The sequence below is a fragment of the Octopus bimaculoides genome, chromosome 6 (genome assembly GCF_001194135.2).
Source record: "Octopus bimaculoides isolate UCB-OBI-ISO-001 chromosome 6, ASM119413v2, whole genome shotgun sequence".
Lineage (NCBI taxonomy): Eukaryota > Metazoa > Mollusca > Cephalopoda > Octopoda > Octopodidae > Octopus > Octopus bimaculoides.
Genome location: NC_068986.1, coordinates 115,936,520 through 115,943,444, shown reverse-complemented (window position 1 = coordinate 115,943,444; position 6,925 = coordinate 115,936,520). Strand labels below are relative to the sequence as shown.

General features: G+C 38.7%; 1 long non-coding RNA gene across 1 annotated transcript in view; it reads right to left on the bottom strand.

The window, feature by feature from the left end:
• Positions 1–2,366: 2,366 nt before the first annotated feature.
• Positions 2,367–6,925, bottom strand: part of LOC128248182 (uncharacterized) — a 25,993-nt gene continuing 21,434 nt past the window's right edge. The window contains exon 2 of the long non-coding RNA XR_008264483.1: positions 2,367–2,550. This is a non-coding gene — a long non-coding RNA (uncharacterized LOC128248182). The remainder of the gene's footprint in view (positions 2,551–6,925) is intronic.

The following is a 6,925-nucleotide window of genomic DNA, read 5'->3' as shown; positions in this document are numbered from 1 at the left end:
TGTGTGACCATTAGATGGAAAGAAAAATAATGAGGTGGGGGAGAGGGGGTATTGCTTTTTTTATTGTTTTAATGAATTTGGACAGTTTGCAGGCACCTGTTGTCAAATGAATGCCTGCTAAATACCAAGAGACGTCCCCTTCAGCACTGGTGCTTGTCTTACAAAGCGACTGTGTTGAAGCAGTCGCCTCTCAAAGAGCAACGGCGTCCTCGTTTTCCCTCTCTTCCTCAGCATATGACGAAGACAAACACGGCCACAAGCACATCGATATTGTGGGGTCGCACTCAACTGAAGGGGTCTCCGTTTCCCACCTCCACCACCTCCCCTTCGTTGCAGCTGATGATGGTAGCTCTTGGAGTTCGGGGTGATGGTCAGGTTAGGCAACAATTGGCAAGATAGTCTCTTTGTTATAATATCTTTATTTTCAGCGAAGGTGCGGATGAGGCCAATAATGTTGTTGTTATTATTATTATTATTTGTAGTAGACTTGATGCAAATGTTTTTGTTAATGCTCCTGCTGCCTCTACGACTACTGCTACTACTACTACTACAGTTGCTATGGTGGTAGTAGTAACAGCAGTAAGAGTCGGGAAGCAGGTGAATTTCTTGTCTGAAGTTTTTGCAAGATTTACTGAAGTGGTAGAAATCGACCCAGTTATTAAGCATTCTTGCAACACTTGAGGTGTTGTGTGTGTGAGTGTATGAGTTGTGTGTGTGTGTGTGTGTGTGTGTGTGTGTGTGTGTGTGAATGAGAGAGAGAGAGAGAGTCTGCCAAGTACGTTTTTTCTTTTTGTCTACTTGAGAAAAATAATAGTGAAGAATGAATAGAAATTTTTTTTTATATGTAGTATATATATAAATATATATGTATAATGGTGTCTATAAGTATATAGATAGATAGATAGATAGATATCTTACACACACACGTGTGTGTAAGGGAATATATATATATTATATATACGATGGAATATATATTTTCTCTTTTTAATTTAGTTTTTATTTTAATTTAGTTTTTGTGTGCGATTATAAAGATATACATTTATATGCGTAAAATGTATGTATAGTTGTACTAGATTTTTCTTTTAACATACACCAAATTACAAAACCTACACAGCTTCAAGGTAAGGCTTACTCTTTCTACAAACACGGCTGAGTTATGTTGTGATGTGTGTGTATGCTTACTTCTCTCTCTCTCCTATGCGATGAAAGAAAATTCAAAGATTGTCTATAAGGAAGTTCTTTCCTTCAGCTGAGAAGGTGGCCCACCTTGATGAGAGGAGCAGCAGAGAGAGCGAGAGAGAGAGGGGGGGATGAGTTTAGCAGTTAAAGCACTGGAAGACAGGTATGGGGAGGAGGAGAAGGAGGAGGAAAAGGAAAGAGGGGTGCTGAAAGTTTCGTAAAAGGCTTTGATTTCATTTGAAGTGTTAAAAACTGTTCAGTGTTGCAGCTATTACTGCTGCTGCTGCTGTTGTTGTCGTTGTTGTTTTTGTTGCTATTGTGTTTAACTATGTATTTTACAAATATATACGTGTGCATGTGTGTGTGTGTGTGAGTGTGTACTAGTGCATGAGTGTGTTTACAGTGTTTTTTTTATCTTATTTATTTACATTTACCTAGCTGGAGCTTCATTTTTTATGCAGTTTAAAATCACTGACCCAAATGCCCAACATTCTTGCAGTACCAGCTGATGGTGGTGGAGGTGATGGTGGTGGAGGCGCCGGTGGCGGCGACGGCAGCAGTGGTGGTGGTGGAGGCAGTGTAAGGGGGGAGGCGGACAACTGGGAGTGGTGTAGGAGGAAGTGAAATAGAGAGAGTAGAGGTAGATGATAGCTATAATAACAGCCGCTTATCCCCTTTGCTTCTATGTATGTATACGCGCATATATATATATATATATATATATATATATATATATATATATATATATAATATTTATATATCCCACTCACCCTCTCTCTGTAGATACTAAAAAAGGTATTTTACAAGTACCTCTCCAGTCCTCCTCCTTCTCAACCAAATGCTCAGCTTTTAAGTGCAATATCAACTACTATTACTACTACTACTACTACTACTACTACTACTACTACTGCTGCTGCTGCTTCTGTAACACCACCACTACCACTGCCAGACTTGTTTGACTTCTTCCACTCCGATTCAGGATGCAATTTATATAGACAGACAGGCAGACACTTTCACAAAGTGTATAGACAGATGGACAGGTGTAAGTGTGTAGAGATATTTGTGTTGAAGTGTATCCACGGATATATGTGGCCAATAGAGGAGGAGGAAGAGGTTAACATGTGAGGAGAGCAGTTATGAGTGTTTTTTTGAATTGGTGGAAAGTGGATCAGAGATTTATGAGAGTCTTTTAATCCTCTTTTTTTTCTTTTTTTTTTTTTTTAATTAATTGTATTGGTTTCTAGTAGTTCCTTCTGGTTCAATGACATAATCTCTGCAATTTCTGTGAAAGAAGTGCCGGAGACCACAGTTTACGTTTTCTTGAAGGCCGTTTTGGAAGTCATTTGTACAATCCATTGGAACTTTTTAAACCTGGAACAAATAAAAATATAAAATATATATATATATAATCAGAATGTATAGTGAAACTACTTAAATCCAAACAACACAAATAAAATATATAATCAAAATTTAAACAAAATTATAATATGAATGAATTAAAACAACAGTTAACTGGAAGAGGGTTATACATTTTCAGACTTCATCTTCAGTATATTCACAATATTTATATTGGTTTCAAGGCAGCGAATTGGCAGAAACGTTAGCATGCTGGGCAAAATGCTTAGTGGTATTGCATCTGTCTTTATGTTCTGAGTTCAAATTCTGCTGAGGTCGACTTTGTTTTCATCCTTTCAGGGTCGATAAATTAAATACCAGTTGCGTACTGGGGTCGATCTAATTGACTGCCCCCCCCCAACTCCCCAAAAATTTTGGGCTTTGTGCCTAGAGTAGAAAAGAATATTTATATTGGTTTCAAATTTTGGCACAAAGCCAGCAAGTCTGTGGGAGGGGATAAGTCGATTATATAAACTCCCATACGCAACTGGTACTTATTTTACTGACCCCAAAAGGATGAAATGCAAAGTCAACCTCAGCAGAATTTGAACTCGGAAAGTAAAGACAGACAAAATGCCACTATGCATGCACTTTGCCCAGTCTGCTAATAATTCTGCCAGCTCGGTTCCTGATTTACAATATTCACATTAACACTACATTTCAGTTGGTTTGATCCTCAGTAGTCATCAGGTGTGTTATTCTTGCATATGCATACACGCAGTAAATCCCTATTTTATATATCCTTGAGCCCAACGATTCACAAGGCCAGTTTCTCATTTGCCATTCCATATAAGTGACCAAGATAACAACATTGCTCTGAGGAGGGCTCTGGTCTGTAGCAGGGTGTATGGCCAGCAATTTTAAGGCGTGGGGGGGAGACAAGATGATTACACGGACTACTTTATTTTGTCAACCTCAAATTGATGAAAGGCAAAGTTGACCACAGGGTGTGTGTGTGTGTGTGAGTTTGAGTGAGAGAGAGATGGCCAGAGATAAAAGATAAGAGAAAGACCAGAGAGCAAGTCTTCCTCTTGTCTTGTATTTTTGGCCACTATTTAAAGGAATAATTTAATGTGACATTATCTGTTAATTGTTTTATCACTCATAGGTTTATGAAATCTTAGCCTGTTAAATCTGGCTAACCTTTTGTATGTTTGCTCTCTCTCCATTGATGCTAAAATGAGAGAGACGAAGCCAGAGGAAACTCTGGCGGAAGTCCAAAGCGCCTCTGACATGCAAATCGACCGGGTGTAGGGGCGAAAGACCAATCGGACCGTCTAGTAGCTGGTTCCCTCCAAAGTTTTCCTCAGGATAGCTGGCGCCAGCAGGAGAACAACACGCAATTCCCTCCAGTAAAGTGAACGACTGGAGGCCCCGGGGAAATTGATGGCCTCGGTCTACTCTCAAACTCAGAATGGGCGAAACGGGCCGCTCCTCTCCCGATCGGAGGTGGCCATATATCGCAGCCATTGCAATGCAATGAATGCATGGTGCCAGGTGGGCCATTTTTGGTAAGGAAGACAGAGGACAACATCCTCCTCATTGAGGCTAACCAAATCACTGAAAATATCCCAATATCCCAAATCAGAAAATATGAGGGTAACATTAAATGTGATTCCATAACCATAATACTTGTGACAGATCTACCCACAGCTTATCTACCCCTCCACCCATTACCATCCATGCACCACAAGTCCATGGCCCTTAGTTCAATTGGTGCATCCAAAGTCATGTTTACCACTGTGTGTCTATCTTTTATGTACCTACTACTGTTTATTTACTGATAACAACCGTGCAAAGTTCCTGCCTACACCTGCTGCTACATATCAGCAAAATTCATATCCTTAACACTTCTCCAGTAATTAAACAGCTACTCTCAAGACAATGAAAAGCCCTAATATGAGACCACTCAGAATGCTAGAATTAGCAGTTAGATCTCCCTCAAATCACACACACTACTATCTCATAAAAAGACACATTAGATAACATAATCTGGGTAAAAAGAAAACGGGAAAGGCAGGATGATCACAACTGGAATGGGATTCATCACAGTTCTACACACTGGTGGTCTAACCAAATGCTAAAAACCAAGCAACAACTCTACTGTTCATTATCGTGTCCAGCTGATTAAACACCTTCCTTTCTATCAATCTATATATATATATATAAAATAAGCAACAGGATATCGAGAGGTAATGCAGTATGATCGTTTCAAGCAACTCCATTTAATTGAACAATGCAACCATTACATCAATTTAAATGCAGAGCAATCCTCAGCCGCATAAATGTATAGAATTAAATGAAATTAAAACAGATGGACACATTAGGATAATTTTACTTAAAACCTCCAAGAAGGTAAAGAGATAGACAAAGAACATGCTGTCTTCACTTTAGCTTTAATTTAATTTAATTCTATGTCTTTATGCAGCTGAGGATTGCTCTGCATTTAAATTAATGTAATGGTTGCATTGTTCAGTTAAATGGAGTCGCTTGAAACGATTGTACTGCATTACTTCTGGATATCCTGTTGCTTATTTTGATTTTAATCACCTTATTTTGAAACTGTATGGATAATACCGTACTAAATTCAGGTGCCCCAACTCAAGTACCTAATTCATCTGAATCTAAATTTTTGCTTATATATATATATATATATATATATATATATATATATATACACATATACACCACATTTGAATACATACAGACATATATTTATTCATTATATTCTTTCTTTTTTTTTTTTTAATGAAGAGAGATTATTTTCACCTGGTCATTCCATGACACCTGGCTCAAGTCTCTTTAGCAATGTCAACTCTGCAACTACAATGTAGCAGGATGGAAGCTCCACAATAGTCTTCTCCATTCTATTCTATTCCCCTACATCCCACCACAACCACCTTCTTGCCCCATTACCTTTAGCCATGTCTTCCTCAGTCTTCCCCCCTTCCAATACTTCCTTCTACATTTCATGACCATCATCTCACTCACTCAAATCATTTCCAGCCTTCTTCAGCACATGATCTAACCATGTCATCCCATTTCTCTTTACACTATATATTATTACTGCCTCTATTCCCATCATCAAATGCAAGTCATTCTTCACCTTCCTCTCTCACAGCAATACACCAGCTATTCATGAAACCATTCTCACTTCCATTCTTTCCAACCTTCTCTAATTTTCTACATTTATTACCCAGGTCTTGCTCCCATAAATTGTAACACTTCTCACATGTGCAGCATACACCTTTCAGTTTCAGAAATACCTCCCATCTCATTAGCAAGCCACCCAGTTCCTACAACTTTGTCCATTTTCATCTCACTCTAGTCACCATCATCTGATCCACTTTGCCACTCAACATATTTCCAACATATTTCTTCTTCACACCTTCATTTCCAAGATCCAGCCCAATATTCCTCCCACCTGCACCACCCTACATACACGCCTTTACACACAAAAGTAGCTGCTGTTACATCAACCAATAATCATTTTACACCATTTTCAAGCAACCTATCCAGTGTATATTGATCAGAAATATGCTTGATAAAAGCTGGTTTCAATCTGAATACATGTGACTGTGGATACACGTGCGTAGGCAATGCTCATGCGTGCGAGTAAGAATATAATGAAAATGAAAGTGTTTATATTCAATAAACTAATGGTGGATCTCTATCTGATTATTTGTATACCAGTGTCTGTGTGTCTTTATGTGTGTGTGTGTAGGTGCAGGAGTGGCTGTGTGGTAAGTAGCTTGCTTACCAGCCACATGGTTCTGGGTTCAGTCCCACTGCATGGCACTTTAGGCAAGTGTCTTCTACTGTAGCCTTGGGCCAATCAGAGCCTTGTGAGTGGATTTGATAGATGGAAACTGAAAGAATCCTGTCGTGTGTGTGTCTGTGAGTGTGTGTGTTTGTGTTTGTCCCTCCAACATCGCTTGACAGCTGATGGTGTGTTTACATCCCTGTAACTTAACAGTCCAGCAAAAGAGACCGATAGAATAAGTACTAGGCTTACAAAGAATAAGTTCTGGGGTCGATTTGCTTGACTAAAGGCGGTGATCCAGCATGGCCGCAGTCAAATGACTGAAACAAGTAAAAGAGTATGTATACATGCAAAACATAAAAACTTTCAGATGATGAACTCAAGTATAATTATGCAGACACTTATATCAATATGTCCAACTTACACAGAGAACAAACCCCTTTAATTTTCTCTGTCATTTGTACTCTATGTAAGTTGGACCTGCGAATATAAATGTCTGTATATTTATATTTCAAAATTCATCATCTGAAAGACCCCTCATTTTGCATGTATACATATTTTGTATTTCATACACAAACTAATATATAT